Here is a 19707-nt window from a genome sequence, read left to right as displayed (position 1 = left end):
GGTCTGCTGGCAGATAAGCACACGTGTCTGTCCACTGACAATGTGGACATGGCTCTCAGAGGACTTTTCTTCCCCTGGGTCTGCCAGGGGAGGCGAAAGACACGCGTATTTTTGAGAGTGCTTCATGCAAAGCATCTTTTTCTTTTTCAAAAGGGGGGTCAACTGATGCCAGTCAAGTGGGGTGTGTGTGGCCCAATTAGTGGCACCGAGGGAGACTGTGGTTGGAGTCCCCTCGCTGTGTTTCTAAAAGAACCAAGATGAACAAGTCATGGCTCTCAGAGGACTTTTCTTCCCCTGGGTCAGCCAGGGGACGGGAAAGGCACGCGTATTTTTGAGAGTGCTTCATGCAAAGCATCTTTTTCTTTTTCAATATGGGGGTCAACTGATGCCAGTCAAGTGGGGTGTGTGTGGCCCAATTAGTGGCAACGAGAGAGACTGTGGTTGGAGTCTCCTCGCTGTGTTTCTAAAAGCACCAAGATGAACAAGTCATGGCTCTCAGAGGACTTTTCTTCCCCTGGGTCAGCCAGGGGACGGGAAAGGCACGCGTATTTTTGAGAGTGCTTCATGCAAAGCATCTTTTTCTTTTTCAAAAGGGGGGGTCAACTGATGCCAGTCAAGTGGGGTGTGTGTGGCCCAATTAGTGGCAACAAGGGAGACTGTGGTTGGAGTCCCCTCGCTATGTTTTACATGATTTTCGAAGGGCATGACATGCCTAAGAGGTTGAGTTTCATCATCTGCAACTTGTTGGCAACAGAAAGGCTGCCTTTACACCCTTTTGAGACCGAGGATTTTCGAGACCTTATGCCCATTGCAGTGCCCCAAGAGCCGATGGCCAGTCGTCACTCCTTCTCCAAGAAAGGCATGCCCGCGCTACCACAGGAGGTCGCACACAACCTCACCGATTCCTTGAGAAACTCTGTGTGTGACAGGGTGCATTTCAACACAGATACTTGGACCAGTAAGCATGGACAGGGGAGTTACATGTTGCTGACTGGGCACTGGGTAACTATGGTGAGAGATGGAGAAGGGTTTGCTGTACAAGTCTTGCCGTCCCCACGACTTGTGTGTCAATCCTTCCTCTGTATGTACAAGTTCCTCCACTGCTTCTGCCTCCTCAACCTCGTGTGGGTCCTCCACCTCGGCCCAAACCCTGTGTGGTCAGGCCACCCTTCCTTGTAACTGCGCCCAAGGAATCCCACACACCTCCTTACTATGCTGGCAGCAGAGCTCAAGGCCATCAGGCGGTCAAATGTTTACTTTGAAATGTAGGGGAAATGTGAGACACCGCTGAGGAATTGTGGATGGTTAGCTCTGGAGAGTGAGACCGAGTTTCATCAATGGTTGTCTACAGTCAACCAGCAGTCAGGAAAGGTCGGGTGCGACAATGATGCAAACCAGTCTGCGACCCTTCTTCAGGGCAATGTGACACACGTGCCTTGTATGGCTCACGTGTTGAACCTGGTTGTCCAGCAATTTTTAAAATACCATCCCGGCCTACATGGCCTTGTGCAGCGGGCACGCTGCTATGTGCTCACTTTCATCCTTCGCACCCAGCAGCTCAACAACTTTCATCGCTCCGGAAGTCTTAGGGTCTGGCGGTTAAACGCCGGAAATGCGATGTTCCGACACGCAGGAATTGGAATCTGCACATGTTGCAGCGTGTGTGGCAGCACCGCAGAGCCCTGCTGAAATACGGTATGACGTATACCCTGGGCTAACTTGATCCAGAGGTGGTGCAGATCACGCTGCTGGAGTGGTGTCAGATAAAGGACCTATGCACCCTTCTACACAATTTCCAAATGTCGACGAAGATGTTTAGCACTGGCAATGCCATTCTCAGCGTGACAATTCTGGTCATCTACATGATGGAGCACACTGTAAGCATTATACGGAGTCAGGTATTGGTCCAAGAGGAAGGTGAGGAAGGACAGGAGGAGTCATATGCAGAAGGGATAATAAGATCTACAAGGTCCATACGGTAAGCGGCACCTAGGCAGCAGTTATGGTGGGGGATAGGGATTAACAAGGGCGCATAGTATCAGCAAAAATTGTTGAGGAAGGTGCAGGAGCCATGAAGAAATGGAGGACGAACTTGCGATGGGCATGGAAGACTCAGCAGATGAGTGAGAGCTTGCTCACATTTCGGTTGTGCGAGGTTGGGGGGAGAGGGCAGAGGAAGGAGGCACGATTCTCACCTCTCTGCCACCAACACACCAAGGACTTGGTCCTCCTGGATGCACAAGACACATGAGCGTCTTCTTGCTGCACTACCTACAACATGACCCTCGGATTGTACGAATTCGAAGTAATGCTAACTACTGGGTTGCCACACTGTTAGATCCCCGGTACAAGACAAAATTTGGCGAAATAATTCCTGCCATATAAAGGGACGCACGTGTACAGGAGTATCTTCAGAAGGTGTTACGCAATCTTCGATCTGCTTTTCCACTAAACACCAGTGCTGCACAGAGTGAATCTCAACGGTTTGTCATGGATAGGAGGAAATGGTCTTTTACTTGTCCACATCTGAGGGACCGAGGGCTGGCTGTTGTGCTGAGATGCCATTGAGTACGGTGTCCCTGCAGAGTTGCACTTTTGGTCATATACAAAATGAGTTGAAAAAGGACAGATGCGGGTGAAAAGGGGAACAGGTGTGTTGGAAAGGGGAAAAAATTTTTGGTCCGTGGGTTTGGTGGTTAAGCAAAAGTAACATTTGATGAAGAAACACCATCTGTTATAGTGGGACTGGCAGATTTGGATAAGGTGGTATATACTATGTTACCGCTATATGACGAAAATTAATAAGAAAAGAAAGAGAAAAGTATATATCCCCATCAGCAGTCAGTGTCCACCGTGCTCCCAGATGGAAAAGGAGAGGTTGGCAACTGGAAGGTTCGGTGGAGGATACAGAGCTGTGTGGCTATGAAACTAATAGTAGCCTGAACCAAGTTAGACGCCACTCGGATCTTGAGACTGGGAGCCCTGTTAGCGTCACAGGGTCCACACGCCCACCCAGCCCAGGAACTCCCTGTTAACATCACAGGGGCCATTCAGTGCGCTGACCGTGTGCATTGGGGCCACACCTGTGAACAGCAGGCGCATCAGCAGCAGCAGGCCTGTTAATGCCACTGGGCTGCACAAGCAGGACTTGTAGGACAGGAGCTGGTCTTAACCGTTCTGCGTTACCAACTGTGGTGGCGGCCTGCATCGACGCCCTATCCCTGCCTACCTCTGGCCTAAAGCCGCAATGGGTTGAACACATGGAGGTGTGCTCTTTCGGAGCATAATAGAAGACTGCGCACCTCCTTGTTGTCTCCAGCCCCTTCTATAACCTGGGTCCACCCCAAACCAGGGTGGACCACAATGCACCTCCTGGAGACAAAAGCAGAGTGATACATCATGAGTGGCATAACTAGCGTCCTATTTGGAACCGCAACTTCAATGATGACCTCATGGCTGTCATGACCCAAACACCTCACCAGTCATCGTCTGACCATCAATAATGAGGTGACAAGTCATAGGGGCGGGCCTCTGCAAGCCATTTGGGAGTGGCCTGGCCACATCGTCAGGACACCTGATGCCCTGTGGTCTAAATGGGCCCCCCACATCAGGGGCAGGGCCAAGAAGTTCATTTCCGGACCTAGTTTCTGATGCAGTAAGTGCCTGACCATGGTAAGTTGCATGAAATACAGTCTCTGAAAAAAGACTATCAGCTTTAGCATGGTGTCTATGCACAACACAGGACTTAGACCCGGCACGGAGTGCAAGTACCTGTGCAAAGAGGCTTTTTGCACTAAGTGTGGGAGCATGCGCTGTAGCCCGAAATGAAGACTTAGCCTCAGGAATGGCACAGTCAGGCTGAGCATACTCACTAGGCGAAACACTGGAGTTAGGCTGCGGCTGGGGTAAATCGGCACACGCATGCGCACTAGCTGCCTCTCCACACTTAGACGTGGAGGAGAAGGCAGCCAGCTGGACAACCCGAGGCACAGGCCTAAATGGCAGCTGATGCCTGGGCGCAACTGAAACCGCAGCAAGCTGCTTGCGTTTAAGGCGTCACCGTTTTGTAAAAACAAATAACATCAAAAAGAACAGGTGTACTTCTTCCCATGGATAATCTGATATGATCCCTTTTTTCATGGACACGACCATCGCTAACAAATGTAGATGAGGCCAAATCAGCAGCTGCTTCAATGGATCTGAATTGCTCCATAAAGTGGCCTCTCCTCCACCCCAATTTCAAGATCCCAAATACTCCATTCCTCTGTGGTGTCAATCCAATCGCACTTGCTTCCTAACAGCTCTCAAGTTTCCACCAGCCCTGCTGAGTATGGGGTGACAGAGATGGTTGAGTTTGCATAGCTGTTCAGTCGCACTATAGCCTGGGAATCAGAGGTCTGCTCCAAAGCTGCAATGAGTACAGACAAGGAAGTTATTATTATTTTTATTATTATTGATTTATAGAGCACCATTGATTCCATGGTGCTGTACATGAGAAGGGGGTTACATACAGAATACATATACAAGTAACTATAGACAGACTGGTACAGAGGGAAGAGGGCCCTGCCCTTGCGGGATTACATTCTAAAGGATTTTTGGGAGGAGACAGTAGGAGTTGTTTAGGTTGAGCGTCAAGTACGTATGGTGGTGGTGTCATTGAAGGTTATAGTCATTTCTGAACAGATGAGTTTTCAGATTCAGTTTGAAGCTTGCGTGTGTAGCATATAATCTAATGTGTTGAGGTAGCGAGTTCCATGAGACAGGGGAAATGATCTGCGCAGATAGCCTGAAGCTTTGTGACTGGGATCCAGGCCCCGATGAAGAAGGTGCTGTGACTAATCTACACCCTCATTTCCAAAAATTAAATCCTCCTGGTGGAGACAATGGGGAACATGATGAGGAGCACAGATACCTGATTGGAAGGACAACTTTACTATTCGGTCAGGGCAGGAAGAGGTTGTCTCGGAGGACTCAGGACGAGGGGAATGAAAACACACAGGGTTATTGATGAGGTTGGAGACAACACTTACTGTCAAACCAAAGTCAGCCAGTCGATGAGGTCAGCAGAGGAGGTGGAGGAGGATGCTACTGACGACGAGGTTACGTTGCGTCTTCCTGGCCAGAGACAAAGTACTGGAAGCACGTCAACAACTGAATCCTGGACCACAACTTTGACTCTGAGCAGATGTCGTGTTGGCTATGCAGGTCGCATGGGCTTTAAGCCTTTCCTAGCCTGTGAATTTTTGGACATCGCAAGGGATCACCAAAGTCATGTAATCTGTAAGATTTGTCAACAATCTGTAAGTAGAAGGCAAAAACTCTCACTTTTGAGTACTTCCTCCATGAAGTATCACATGGATATGAATTGACAGCGTGAAGGTGTATTGCTCAGCTTTAGCAACTGTCAACGCAATATGCTTATTTGCCGTTCATTGCATGCATTGTTGCAGACTACACACAAGGGGCTGCTGTTTTTTTGGATCTGCCTTTGGTCACTATAGCAATAGAAAATTGCTCTTCGGGGGTGGACTTGGAGATGCTGTCTATGAACAGAAGGAAAAGCTAAAGGTGTGTGTTACAGCAAGGAGCCACCGCAGAAACACTTCGTTCAATTGTGAGGGGAGTTGTGTTGTACTTTGATGATGAGCACTGTAACGTCAGTGAGCAGCATCCTGTGCCACAGACCAACATTCTTATGGTGCTGTCTATACTGTTTACCAGAAAGCACAAGAGAGAGGTGTTCAATGCCGCGCCAATAGATCACTTCAGAAGATGTTCAGATCAGTGTCACTTTATTGTCATTCAGGTCGACGCGTTTCTGGAGCATCTGCCCCCTTCATCAGGACCACCAGAAATAGAAATAACATCCATTCGGATTGGATGTTATTTCTATTTCTGGTGGTCCTGATGAAGGGGGCAGATGCTCCAGAAACGCGTCGACCTGAATGACAATAAAGTGACACTGATCTGAACATCTTCTGAAGTGATCTATTGGCGCGGCATTGAACACCTCTCTCTTGTGCTTTCTGTTATCTACCATATTGGTGGCTGCAGCCCTGGATCGGTTGATATATGCGATTATAGTAGTTGTGGCTTCTCACAACTACAATTGGTGAGTAGGTTTACTCCCCCTTCCCCACCCGTTACATATTGGGGTAAGACCCTATTGCGCTTGTTTTTCCACAGCTGTTTTTTCTGTATACTGTTTACCGTGAGAGGAGCGTAAAGTCTGTATTTCTGGCAACTGGACATCACAGTACCCGGGTACGGTAGGCTGTGCCCAGACAATAATGCGGGCACGCATCACTTTGTTTTATTAGCAAAACACATATCTGTTCTGGGTGGGCCGACTATATAGACAATAAGACTTGCTGCCTCTGCACTGTCAAATTGTCACGTACAGTTTAAATCATAGAGGGACAGCAACACATGTTTGCATTGACTGTTGCTTTTCAAGATTTCCATGACTGTGTTGCAGAGCTGTGTGGTTTGCATTCACACTGTTATCATCTGCATTATCTGTGAGGCTTCAGCTAACAAGGGTATTCAGGGGGGGTCATGTGTTTTGTCTATGTTTAGGTAGATAACTTGGAAGCTCTTGTGATGCGCCACTGGTAAGTCGTGTTCGCACACACACACACACACGCACAAACACACAATTACTGCTACACAGAGGGATTAGCAGGTAGTAGGCAAAAGAATAGATTGTTCAATTATTTTAATTGTATGCATGGTTCTTATTGTTTGTTTTGGTAAAGTTAAACAAACATTTATCAACCCAACTGCCTAGAGTCCTTTTCCTTTTGCCTGGTTTTGCTGCATACTGTGGAGCCCACCCTGTACATGACTTAAAATGTAGCATAAGTCGCAATGTGAATTTCACTGTGCTACAATGCGGCCTAGCGTGCCTGTGCAACCACCGCCTGCCCCATCAAGTGCATCTGCATGCTCTTCATCCTCTGTGACTGTGGGGACAGCAGTCACACATGGTTTTTCACACTGAACTTCCACTCCTTAACCCGCAACAGGGAGTGTGATTGGCAGGTCATCACTTGTTTTGGAAGTGGAAACAGAAGATATTGTTGAGCTGTCAGACATCGAGAGAACCATCATTGGATGCAGGCTACATTATATCCATGCCTGCACCTTCGTCACAGATTGCCTGGACTACCTGCAGTTAATAATTGCATTCCAGAAATGGAAAGGAGTGTAGAATGCACATGTGTTGTACATTGCTTGGCAGCAAAGGAACACTAACTTAGTAATCCAGACAATTTTAGGAAGGCAGAAAAAGAGTCAGCTCTTTGTGCAAATTAAATAGCATGGCAAAAGTGGACAGATGGGTACAGTGGCCGTGTTCTGTGGGTACCAGGACAGTAAAAGAAGCCTCACTTTCTATCTCTCCTAATGATCAAATGCAGCAAGGAATTCCCTGAGTTTGCTATAAAATTAGCATAGCTAAATGTGCAGGAGGGTGTCATGCAGAGGTGCTAGAAATAGCTTGGCACCAGTGGGGCACTAATGGAATACAACAGCCAGTTCTATGATGCCACTAAATGGCAGTATTTTTTGCTATCATTATAGCTTATTAAAAACAGAGCAGGAGGGTGTCATGAAGAGGTGCTAGAAATAGCTTGGCACCAGTGGGGCACTAATGGAATACAACAGCCAGTTCTATGATGCCACTAAATGGCAGTATATTTTGCTATCATTATAGCTTATTAAAAACAGAGCAGGAGGGTGTCATGCAGAGGTGCTAGAAATAGCTTGGCACCAGTGGGGCACTAATAGAATACAACAGCCAGTTCTATGATGCCACTAAATGGCAGTATTTTTTGCTATCATTATAGCTTATTAAAAACAGAGCAGGAGGGTGTCATGCAGAGGTGCTAGAAATAGCTTGGCACCAGTGGGGCACTAATGGAATACAACAGTCCCGGACCCGGTTCGGCTCGAGGTCGGTTCGGCTCGAGGTCGGTTCGCCGAATGGAGGTCCCGTTCGAGTTCGGTTCGTCGAACGTTCGGCGAACCGAACTCGAACCAAAAAGGAAACAATGGCAGGCATTCACAAACACATAAAAACACCTAGAAAACACCCTCAAAGGTGTCCAAAAGGTGACAAACAACTCACAACACAACACAAACACATGGGAAAGTGACAAGGACATATACTCATGCGAAAACAAAAGAGCAGGACAAGGAAAAAGAGGAGGACACACAGATATATGAGTATATGCAAGGAAACATCGATGCCATTATTGTGCAACTTGAGCCCTGCTCATTTTAGGCTTCCAATCTGGATAAATTGCCTGAGCTCGCCACGTACGCCTTGGGGATCTTGTCGTGTCCTGCAGCCAGCGTTCTCTCGGAACCTGTCTTCAGTGCTGCTGGGGGTCTGCTGGCAGATAAGCACACGTGTCTGTCCACTGACAATGTGGACATGGCTCTCAGAGGACTTTTCTTCCCCTGGGTCTGCCAGGGGAGGCGAAAGGCACGCGTATCTTTGAGAGTGCTTCATGCAAAGCATCTTTTTCAAAAGGGGGGTCAACTGATGCCAGTCAAGTGGGGTGTGTGTGTGGCCCAATTAGTGGCAACGAGGGAGACTGTGGTTGGAGTCCCCTCGCTGTGTTTCTAAAAGAACCAAGATGAACAAGTCATGGCTCTCAGAGGACTTTTCTTCCCCTGGGTCAGCCAGGGGACGGGAAAGGCACGCGTATTTTTGAGAGTGCTTCATGCAAAGCATCTTTTTCTTTTTCAAAAGGGGGGGGTAAACTGATGCCAGTCAAGTGGGGTGTGTGTGGCCCAATTAGTAACAACGAGGGAGACTGTGGTTGGAGTCCCCTCGCTGTGTTTCTAAAAGAACCAAGATGAACAAGTCATGGCTCTAGAGGACTTTTCTTCCCCTGGGTCAGCCAGGGGACGGGAAAGGCACGCGTATTTTTGAGAGTGCTTCATGCAAAGCATCTTTTTCTTTTTCAATATGGGGGTCAACTGATGCCAGTCAAGTGGGGTGTGTGTGGCCCAATTAGTGGCAACGAGAGAGACTGTGGTTGGAGTCCCCTCGCTGTGTTTCTAAAAGAACCAAGATGAACAAGTCATGGCTCTCAGAGGACTTTTCTTCCCCTGGGTCAGCCAGGGGACGGGAAAGGCACGCGTATTTTTGAGAGTGCTTCATGCAAAGCATCTTTTTCTTTTTCAAAAGGGGGGGTCAACTGATGCCAGTCAAGTGGGGTGTGTGTGGCCCAATTAGTGGCAACGAGGGAGACTGTGGTTGGAGTCCCCTCGCTATGTTTTACATGATTTTCGAAGGGCATGACATGCCTAAGAGGTTGAGTTTCATCATCTGCAACTTGTTGGCAACAGAAAGGCTGCCTTTACACCCTTTTGAGACCGAGGATTTTCGAGACCTTATGCCCATTGCAGTGCCCCAAGAGCCGATGGCCAGTCGTCACTCCTTCTCCAAGAAAGGCGTGCCCGCGCTACCACAGGAGGTCGCACACAACCTCACCGATTCCTTGAGAAACTCTGTGTGTGACAGGGTGCATTTCAACACAGATACTTGGACCAGTAAGCATGGACAGGGGAGTTACATGTTGCTGACTGGGCACTGGGTAACTATGGTGAGAGATGGAGAAGGGTTTGCTGTACAAGTCTTGCCGTCCCCACGACTTGTGTGTCAATTCTTCCTCTGTATGTACAAGTTCCTCCACTGCTTCTGCCTCCTCAACCTCGTGTGGGTCCTCCACCTCGGCCCAAACCCTGTGTGGTCAGGCCACCCTTCCTTGTAACTGCGCCCAAGGAATCCCACACACCTCCTTACTATGCTGGCAACAGAGCTCAAGGCCATCAGGCGGTCAAATGTTTACTTTGAAATGTAGGGAAAATGTGAGACACCGCTGAGGAATTGTGGATGGTTAGCTCTGGAGAGTGAGACCGAGTTTCATCAATGGTTGTCTACAGTCAACCAGCAGTCAGGGAAGGTCGGGTGCGACAATGATGCAAACCAGTCTGCGACCCTTCTTCAGGGCAATGTGACACACGTGTCTTGTATGGCTCACGTGTTGAACCTGGTTGTCCAGCAATTTTTAAAATACCATCCTGGCCTACATGGCCTTGTGCAGCGGGCACGCTGCTATGTGCTCACTTTCATCCTTCGCACCCAGCAGCTCAACAACTTTCATCGCTCCGGAAGTCTTAGGGTCTGGCGGTTAAACGCCGGAAATGCGATGTTCCGACACGCAGGAATTAGAATCTGCACATGTTGCAGCGTGTGTGGCAGCACCGCAGAGCCCTGCTGAAATACGGTATGACGTATACCCTGGGCTAACTTGATCCAGAGGTGGTGCAGATCACGCTGCTGGAGTGGTGTCAGATCAAGGACCTATGCACCCTTCTACACAATTTCCAAATGTCGACGGACATGTTTAGCACTGGCAATGCCATTCTCAGCGTGACAATTCTGGTCATCTACATGATGGAGCACACTGTAAGCATTATTCGGAGTCAGGTATTGGTCCAAGAGGAAGGTGAGGAAGTACAGGAGGAGTCATATGCAGAAGGGATAATAAGATCTACAAGGTCCATACGGTAAGCGGCACCTAGGCAGCAGTTATGGTGGGGGATAGGGATTAACAAGGGCGCATAGTATCAGCAAAAATTGTTGAGGAAGGTGCAGGAGCCATGAAGAAATGGAGGACGAACTTGCGATGGGCATGGAAGACTCAGCAGATGAGTGAGAGCTTGCTCACATTTCGGTTGTGCGAGGTTGGGGGGAGAGGGCAGAGGAAGGAGGCACGATTTTCACCTCTCTGCCACCAACACACCAAGGACTTGGTCCTCCTGGATGCACAAGACACATGAGCGTCTTCTTGCTGCACTACCTACAACATGACCCTCGGATTGTACGAATTCGAAGTAATGCTAACTACTGGGTTGCCACACTGTTATATCCCCGGTACAAGACAAAATTTGGCGAAATAATTCCTGCCATATAAAGGGACGCACGTGTACAGGAGTATCTTCAGAAGGTGTTACGCAATCTTCGATCTGCTTTTCCACTAAACACCAGTGCTGCACAGAGTGAATCTCAACGGTTTGTCATGGATTGGAGGAAATGGTCTTTTACTTGTCCACATCTGAGGGACCGAGGGCTGGCTGTTGTGCTGAGATGCCATTGAGTACGGTGTCCCTGCAGAGTTGCACTTTTGGTCATATACAAAATGAGTTGAAAAAGGACAGATGTGGGTGAAAAGGGGAACAGGTGTGTTGGAAAGGGGAAAAAAGTTTTGGTCCGTGGGTTTGGTGGTTAAACAAAAGTAACATTTGATAAAGAAACACCATCTGTTACGGTGGGACTGGCAGATTTGGATAAGGTGGTATATACTATGTTACCGCTATATAACGAAAATTAATAAGAAAAGAAAGAGAAAGGTATATATCCCCATCAGCAGTCAGTGTCCACCGTGCTCCCAGATGGAAAAGGAGAGGTTGGCAACTGGAAGGTTCGGTGGAGGATACAGATCTGTGTGGCTATGAAACTAATAGTAGCCTGAACCAAGTTAGACGCCACTCGGATCTTGAGACTGGGAGCCCTGTTAGCGTCACAGGGTCCACACGCCCACCCAGCCCAGGAACTCCCTGTTAACATCACAGGGGCCATTCAGTACGCTGACCGTGTGCATTGGGGCCACACCTGTGAACAGCAGGCGCATCAGCAGCAGCAGGCCTGTTAATGCCACTGGGCTGCACAAGCAGGACTTGTAGGACAGGAGCTGGTCTTAACCGTTCTGCGTTACCAACTGTGGTGGCGGCCTGCATCGACGCCCTATCCCTGCCTACCTCTGGCCTAAAGCCACAATGGGTTCAACACATGGAGGTGTGCTCTTTCGGAGCATAATAGAAGACTGCGCACCTCCTTGTTGTCTCCAGCCCCTTCTATAACCTGGGTCCGCCCCAAACCAGGGTGGACCACAATGCACCTCCTGGAGACAAAAGCAGAGTGATACGTCATGAGTGGCATAACTAGCATCCTATTTGGAACCGCAACTTCAATGATGACCTCATGGCTGTCATGACCCAAACACCTCACCAGTCATCGTCTGACCATCAATAATGAGGTGACAAGTCATAGGGGCGGGCCTCTGCAAGCCATTTGGGAGTGGCCTGGCCACATCGTCAGGACACCTGATGCCCTGTGGTCTAAATGGGCCCCCTACATCAGGGGCAGGGCCAAAGAGTTTATTACCGGACCTAGTTTCTGATGCAGTAAGTGCCTGACCATGGTCAGTTGCATGAAATACAGTCTCTGAAAAAAGACTATCAGCTTTAGCATGGTGTCTATGCACAACACAGGACTTAGACCCGGCACGGAGTGCAAGTACCTGTGCAAAGAGGCTTTTCGCACTAAGTGTGGGAGCATGCGCTGTAGCCCGAAATGAAGACTTAGCCTCAGGAATGGCACAGTCAGGCTGAGCATACTCACTAGGCGAAACACTGGAGTTAGGCTGCGGCTGGGGTAAATCGGCACACGCATGCGCACTAGCTGCCTGTCCACACTTAGACGTGGAGGAGAAAGCAGCCAGCTGGACAACCCGAGGCACAGGCCTAAATGGCAGCTGATGCCTGGGCGCAACTGAAACCGCAGCAGGCTGCTTGCGTTTAAGGCGTCACCGTTTTGTAAAAACAAATAACATCAAAAAGAACAGGTGTACTTCTTCCCATGGATAATCTGATATGATCCCTTTTTTCATGGACACGACCATCGCTAACAAATGTAGATGAGGCCAAATCAGCAGCTGCTTCAATGGATCTGAATTGCTCCATAAAGTGGCCTCTCCTCCACCCCAATTTCAAGATCCCAAATACTCCATTCCTCTGTGGTGTCAATCCAATCGCACTTGCTTCCTAACAGCTCTCAAGTTTCCACCAGCCCTGCTGAGTATGGGGTGACAGAGATGGTTGAGTTTGCATAGCTGTTCAGTCGCACTATAGCCTGGGAATCAGAGGTCTGCTCCAAAGCTGCAATGAGTACAGACAAGGAAGTTATTATTATTTTTATTATTATTGATTTATAGAGCACCATTGATTCCATGGTGCTGTACATGAGAAGGGGGTTACATACAGAATACATATACAAGTAACTATAGACAGACTGGTACAGAGGGAAGAGGGCCCTGCCCTTGCGGGATTACATTCTAAAGGATTTTTGGGAGGAGACAGTAGGAGTTGTTTAGGTTGAGCGTCAAGTACGTATGGTGGTGGTGTCATTGAAGGTTATAGTCATTTCTGAACAGATGAGTTTTCAGATTCAGTTTGAAGCTTGCGTGTGTAGCAGATAATCTAACGTGTTGCGGTAGCGGACTCAGGACGAGGGGAATGAAAACACACAGGGTTATTGATGAGGTTGGAGACAACACTTACTGTCAAACCAAAGTCAGCCAGTCGATGAGGTCAGCAGAGGAGGTGGAGGAGGATGCTACTGACGACGAGGTTACGTTGCGTCTTCCTGGCCAGAGACAAAGTACTGGAAGCACGTCAACAACTGAATCCTGGACCACAACTTTGACTCTGAGCAGATGTCGTGTTGGCTATGCAGGTCGCATGGGCTATAAGCCTTTCCTAGCCTGTGAATTTTTGGACATCGCAAAGGATCACCAAAGTCATGTAATCTGTAAGATTTGTCAACAATCTGTAAGTAGAAGGCAAAAACTCACACTTTTGAGTACTTCCTCCATGAAGTATCACATGGATATGAATTGACAGCGTGAAGGTGTATTGCTCAGCTTTAGCAACTGTCAACGCAATATGCTTATTTGCCGTTCATTGCATGCATTGTTGCAGACTACACACAAGGGGCTGCTGTTTTTTTAGATCTGCCTTTGGTCACTATAGCAATAGAAAATTGCTCTTCGGGGGTGGACTTGGAGATGCTGTCTATGAACAGAAGGAAAAGCTAAAGGTGTGTGTTACAGCAAGGAGCCACCGCAGAAACACTTCGTTCAATTGTGAGGGGAGTTGTGTTGTACTTTGATGATGAGCACTGTAACGTCAGTGAGCAGCATCCTGTGCCACACACCAACATTCTTACGGTGCTGTCTTTACTGTTTACCGTGAGAGGAGCGTAAAGTCTGTATTTCTGGCAACTGGACATCACAGTACCCGGGTACAGTAGGCTGTGCCCAGACAATAATGCGGGCACGCAACACTTTGTTTTATTAGCAAAACACATATCTGTTCTGGGTAGGCCGACTATATAGACAATAAGACTTGCTGCCTCTGCACTGTCAAATTGTCACGTACAGTTTAAATCATAGAGGGACAGCAACACATGTTTGCATTGACTGTTGCTTTTCAAGATTTCCATGACTGTGTTGCAGAGCTGTGTGGTTTGCATTCACACTGTTATCATCTGCATTATCTGTGAGGCTTCAGCTAACAAGGGTATTCAGGGGGGGTCATGTGTTTTGTCTATGTTTAGGTAGATAACTTGGAAGCTCTTGTGATGCGCCACTGGTAAGTCGTGTTCGCACACACACACACACACACACACACGCACAAACACACAATTACTGCTACACAGAGGGATTAGCAGGTAGTAGGCAACAGAATAGATTGTTCAATTATTTTAATTGTATGCATGGTTTATTGTTTGTTTTGGCAAAGTTAAACAATCATTTATCAACCCAACTGCCTAGAGTCCTTTTCCTTTTGCCTGGTTTTGCTGCATACTGGGGAGCCCACCCTGTACACGACTTAAAATGAAGCATAAGTCGCAATGTGAATTTCACTGTGCTAGAATGCGGCCTAGCGTGCCTGTGCAACCACCGCCTGCCCCATCAAGTGCATCTGCATGCTCTTCATCCTCTGTGACTGTGGGGACAGCAGTCACACATGGTTTTTCACACTGAACTTCCACTCCTTAACCCGCAACAGGGAGTGTGATTGGCAGGTCATCACTTGTTTTGGAAGTGGAAACAGAAGGTATTGTTGAGCTGTCAGACATCGAGAGAACCATCATTGGATGCAGGCTACATTATATCCATGCCTGCACCTTCGTCACAGATTGCCTGGACTACCTGCAGTTAATAATTGCATTCCAGAAATGGAAAGGAGTGTAGAATGCACATGTGTTGTACCTTGCTTGGCAGCAAAGGAACACTAACTTAGTATTCCAGACAATTTTAGGAAGGCAGAAAAAGAGTCAGCTCTTTGTGCAAATTAAATAGCGTGGCAAAAGTGGACAGATGGGTACAGTGGCCGTGTTCTGTGGGTACCAGGACAGTAAAAGAAGCCTCACTTTCTATCCCTCCTAATGATCAAATGCAGCATGGAATTCCCTGAGTTTGCTATCAAATTAGCATAGCTAAATGTGCAGGAGGGTGTCATGCAGAGGTGCTAGAAATAGCTTGGCACCAGTGGGGCACTAATGGAATACAACAGCCAGTTCTATGATGCCACTAAATGGCAGTATTTTTTGCTATCATTATAGCTTATTAAAAACAGAGCAGGAGGGTGTCATGCAGAGGTGCTAGAAATAGCTTGGCACCAGTGGGGCACTAATGGAATACAACAGCCAGTTCTATGATGCCACTAAATGGCAGTATTTTTTGCTATCATTATAGCTTATTAAAAACAGAGCAGGAGGGTGGCATGCAGAGGTGCTAGAAATAGCTTGGCACCAGTGGGGCACTAATGGAATACAACAGCCAGTTCTATGATGCCACTAAATGGCAGTATTTTTTGCTATCATTATAGCTTATTAAAAACAGAGCAGGAGGGTGTCATGCAGAGGTGCTAGAAATAGCTTGGCACCAGTGGGGCACTAATGGAATACAACAGCCAGTTCTATGATGCCACTAAATGGCAGTATTTTTTGCTATCATTATAGCTTATTAAAAACAGAGCAGGAGGGTGTCTTGCAGAGGTGCTAGAAATAGCTTGGCACCAGTGGGGCACTAATAGAATACAACAGCCAGTTCTATGATGCCACTAAATGGCAGTATTTTTTGCTATCATTATAGCTTATTAAAAACAGAGCAGGAGGGTGTCATGCAGAGGTGCTGCACATAGATTTGCACCAGTGGGCACTAATGGAGTACAACAGCCACTTCTTGTATGCCACTAGGTACACTGAGTGTTTGCTAGTATAATGGCTTATTAACAATGAGTTTGAGTGTGCAATGCAGGCAGACGTGCTGCAAATATCTTTGCACTAGTGGGACTTTAGCAAAGTCCAATCGCCACGTTTAGGATGCCACTAAGTACACTGAGTGTTTGCTAGTATAATGGCTTAGTTATAATGAGTTGGAGTGTGCAATGCAGGCAGAGGTGCTGCATATATCTTTGCACTAGTGGGACTATAGCAAAGTCCAATAGCCATGTTTAGGATGCCACTAGGTACACTGAGTGTTTGCTAGTATAATGGCTTAGTTATAATGAGTTTGAGTGTGCAATGCAGCCAGACGTGCTGCAAATATCTTTGCACTAGTGGGACTAGACAAAAGTCCAATAGCCACGTTTAGGATGCCACTAGGTTCACTAAGTGTTTGCTAGTATAATGGCTTAGTAACAATGAGTTTGAGTGTGCAATGCAGGCCGACGTGCTGCAAATATCTTTGCACTAGTGGGACTATACAAAATTCCAATAGCCACGTTTAGGATCCCACTAGGTACACTGAGTGTTTGCTAGTATAATGGTTTAGTTATAATGAGTTTGAGTGTGCAATGCAGGCAGACGTGCTGCAAATATCTTTGCACTATTGGGACTAGACAAAAGTCCAATAGCCACGTTTAGGATGCCACTAGGTTCACTGAGTGTTTGCTAGTATAATGGCTTAGTAACAATGAGTTTGAGTGTGCAATGCAGGCAGACGGGCTGCAAATATCTTTGCACTAGTGGGACTAGACAAAAGTTAAATAGCCACGTTTAGGATGCCACTAGGTTCACTGAGTGTTTGCTAGTATAATGGCTTAGTAACAATGAGTTTGAGTGTGCAATGCAGGCAGACATGCTGCAAATATCTTTGCACTAGTGAGACTATAGCAAAGTCCAATAGCCACGTTTAGGATGCCACTAGGTACACTGAGTGTTTGCTAGTATAATGGCTTAGTTATAATGAGTTGGAGTGTGCAATGCAGGCAGAGGTGCTGCAAATATCTTTGCACTAGTGGGACTATACAAAAGTCCAATAGCCACGTTTAGGATGCCAATAGGTACACTGAGTGTTTGCTAGTATAATGGCTTAGTTATAATGAGTTTGAGTGTGCAATGCAGGCAGACGTGCTGCAAATATCTTTGCACTAGTGGGACTAGACAAAAGTCCAATAGCCACGTTTAGGATGCCACTAGGTTCACTGAGTGTTTGCTAGTATAATGGCTTAGTAACAATGAGTTTGAGTGTGCAATGCAGGCAGACGTGCTGCAAATATCTTTGCACTAGTGGGACTATACAAAAGTCCAATAGCCACGTTTAGGATGCCACTAGGTACACTGAGTGTTTGCTAGTATAATGGCTTAGTTATAATGAGTTTGAGTGTGCAATGCAGGCAGACGTGCTGCAAATATCTTTGCATTAGTGGGACTAGACAAAAGTCCAAAAGCCACGTTTAGGATGCCACTAGGTTCACTGAGTGTTTGCTAGTATAATGGCTTAGTAACAATGAGTTTGAGTGTGCAATGCAGGCAGAGGTGCTGCAAATATCTTTGCACTAGTGGGACTAGACAAAAGTCCAATAGCCACGTTTAGGATGCCACTAGGTACATGTTACGTCCGGGTGGTGGAAACACTGGACCGTACACCGATTCCCTCTGAGGAGGCAGCCAGGCCGGTCACCCCGCCAGAGGGTCCTGATGCACGGCAGCCGAAGCACTATTGGTAGCCAGACAGTCCGTAGAGGAGCAGGAAAGGTGGATGTCGCTGAGCACACGGAGTTCTGGACGGTAGTCCGGGTGACGAAGCTCAGGGTCCGAGGCCGGGTTGTAGGGTCAGGCGGGATCCGGAACCTGCTGAGCGATGGGACGGGTCACCGAACGGAGCCAGGGACTGGAGACTGGCGGAGCTGCAGAGGTGGTGGAACATCCGCCGAAGTCACCGTCAGGGTCCAGGGATGGACTTGGTTCGGAGCGGCTGGCGTGGCAGGGCAGGCTCTGCGAGACAGACAGGGTTAATACAGGGCAAAGCACAAGGCAAAGCAATACGGGGACCTGAACCCTAGCTTGCTAAACACGTAGAACAGGTGACGCCCTCCAGGCAGGAAGCTCCTAATATACCTGACCCTGGCTGATGCAATATCCTGTTTAGGGAGTGCTGGGCCTTAAAGAGGAGGTCAGTGACCGCGCGCGCCCTAATGCGCATGCGCGACGCCCGGGTGCCGGAGGCGAGAGCAGGGAGCGGTGCCGAGGAGGACGTGTGATGGGAGGCAGGAGGCCCGGGGACCGGAGCGGTGAGTGAGGAACGACGTCGGGACCCGGGGACCGTGACAGTACCCCCCCCAGGCCCCCCTCCCCGCAACCGGGACAGAAAGGCACGAATCAGAGTAGTACCCACATTCTCCCGGGGCTCCCAGGACCTATCCTCGGGACCATAACCCGCCCAGTCCACCAAGAAATACTGCCGACCTCGTACGGTCTTCATGGCCACGATATCCCTTACCGCATAGATGTCATCGTCAGCGATAAGAGGAGCAGCAGGACTGGCAGCAGCGGAGAAGGGACCAAGGACGACAGGCTTGAGCAAGGAGACATGGAAGGAGTTGGGTATCCGCATCGTGGCCGGGAGCTGCAGCTTGTAGGAGACTGCATTAATCTTGCTGATGACTTTAAACGGCCCGATGTAACGAGGACCCAACTTGTACGATGGCAACTTCAATCGGACATATTTGGAGGCAAGCCAGACCAGATCACCAGGGGAGAAACACGGGGGATCCAGGCGCCGTTTGTCCGCATGTCTCTTCATCCGCAAAGAAGCACGCTCTAGGGAATTCTTGACAGAGCTCCATATGGCTGAGAAGTCCTGGGCCAGTGCATCTGCTGCGGGGACATCGGAAGAAGAGGATACTGGCAATGGGACAGAAGGCTGAAGTCCGTAAACGACTTGGAAGGGAGAGCAGGAAGTGGACTCGCTGATGTGGTGGTTGTGGGAGAACTCAGCCCAAGGAAGAAGCGTGGACCAGTCATCGTGATGGGCATTAACGTAGTGGCGCAGGAAGGAGGTCAGGATCTGATTGACCCGTTGCACTTGGCCATTCGACTGAGGATGGTAAGCCGAAGAAAAGTCCAAGGATACTCCCAGATGTTTACAGAGAGCCTTCCAGAAGTGCGAGGTAAACTGAGTTCCTCTGTCGGACACAATGTGTGCGGGAAAGCCATGCAATCGGAATATGTGTTGTATGAAGGAGTCAGCTAGTTCCTGGGCAGAGGGCAGCCCGGCCATGGGAATGAAGTGAGCCATTTTTGAGAAACGGTCCACCACAACCCATATGACTGTGTGTCCGGAGGATGAGGGTAAGTCCGTAATGAAGTCCATTGCAATATGTTGCCACGGAACGGAAGGGATGGGCAGAGGCAGAAGACGTCCATATGGTAGGTGCTTGGGTGTCTTGTTCCGGGCACAGGACGAACAGGCTGAGACGAAGGTTGCGACGTCTTTACGGAGAGACGGCCACCAATAGTGGCGGACAATCGTGTTCCAAGTCTTCTTCTGACCAGCG

Source organism: Anomaloglossus baeobatrachus, chromosome 2 (genome assembly GCF_048569485.1).
Source record: "Anomaloglossus baeobatrachus isolate aAnoBae1 chromosome 2, aAnoBae1.hap1, whole genome shotgun sequence".
NCBI classification, from domain to species: domain Eukaryota; kingdom Metazoa; phylum Chordata; class Amphibia; order Anura; family Aromobatidae; genus Anomaloglossus; species Anomaloglossus baeobatrachus.
The sequence above is the reverse complement of the archived record's forward strand: the minus strand, read 5'-3'. Positions refer to the sequence as shown.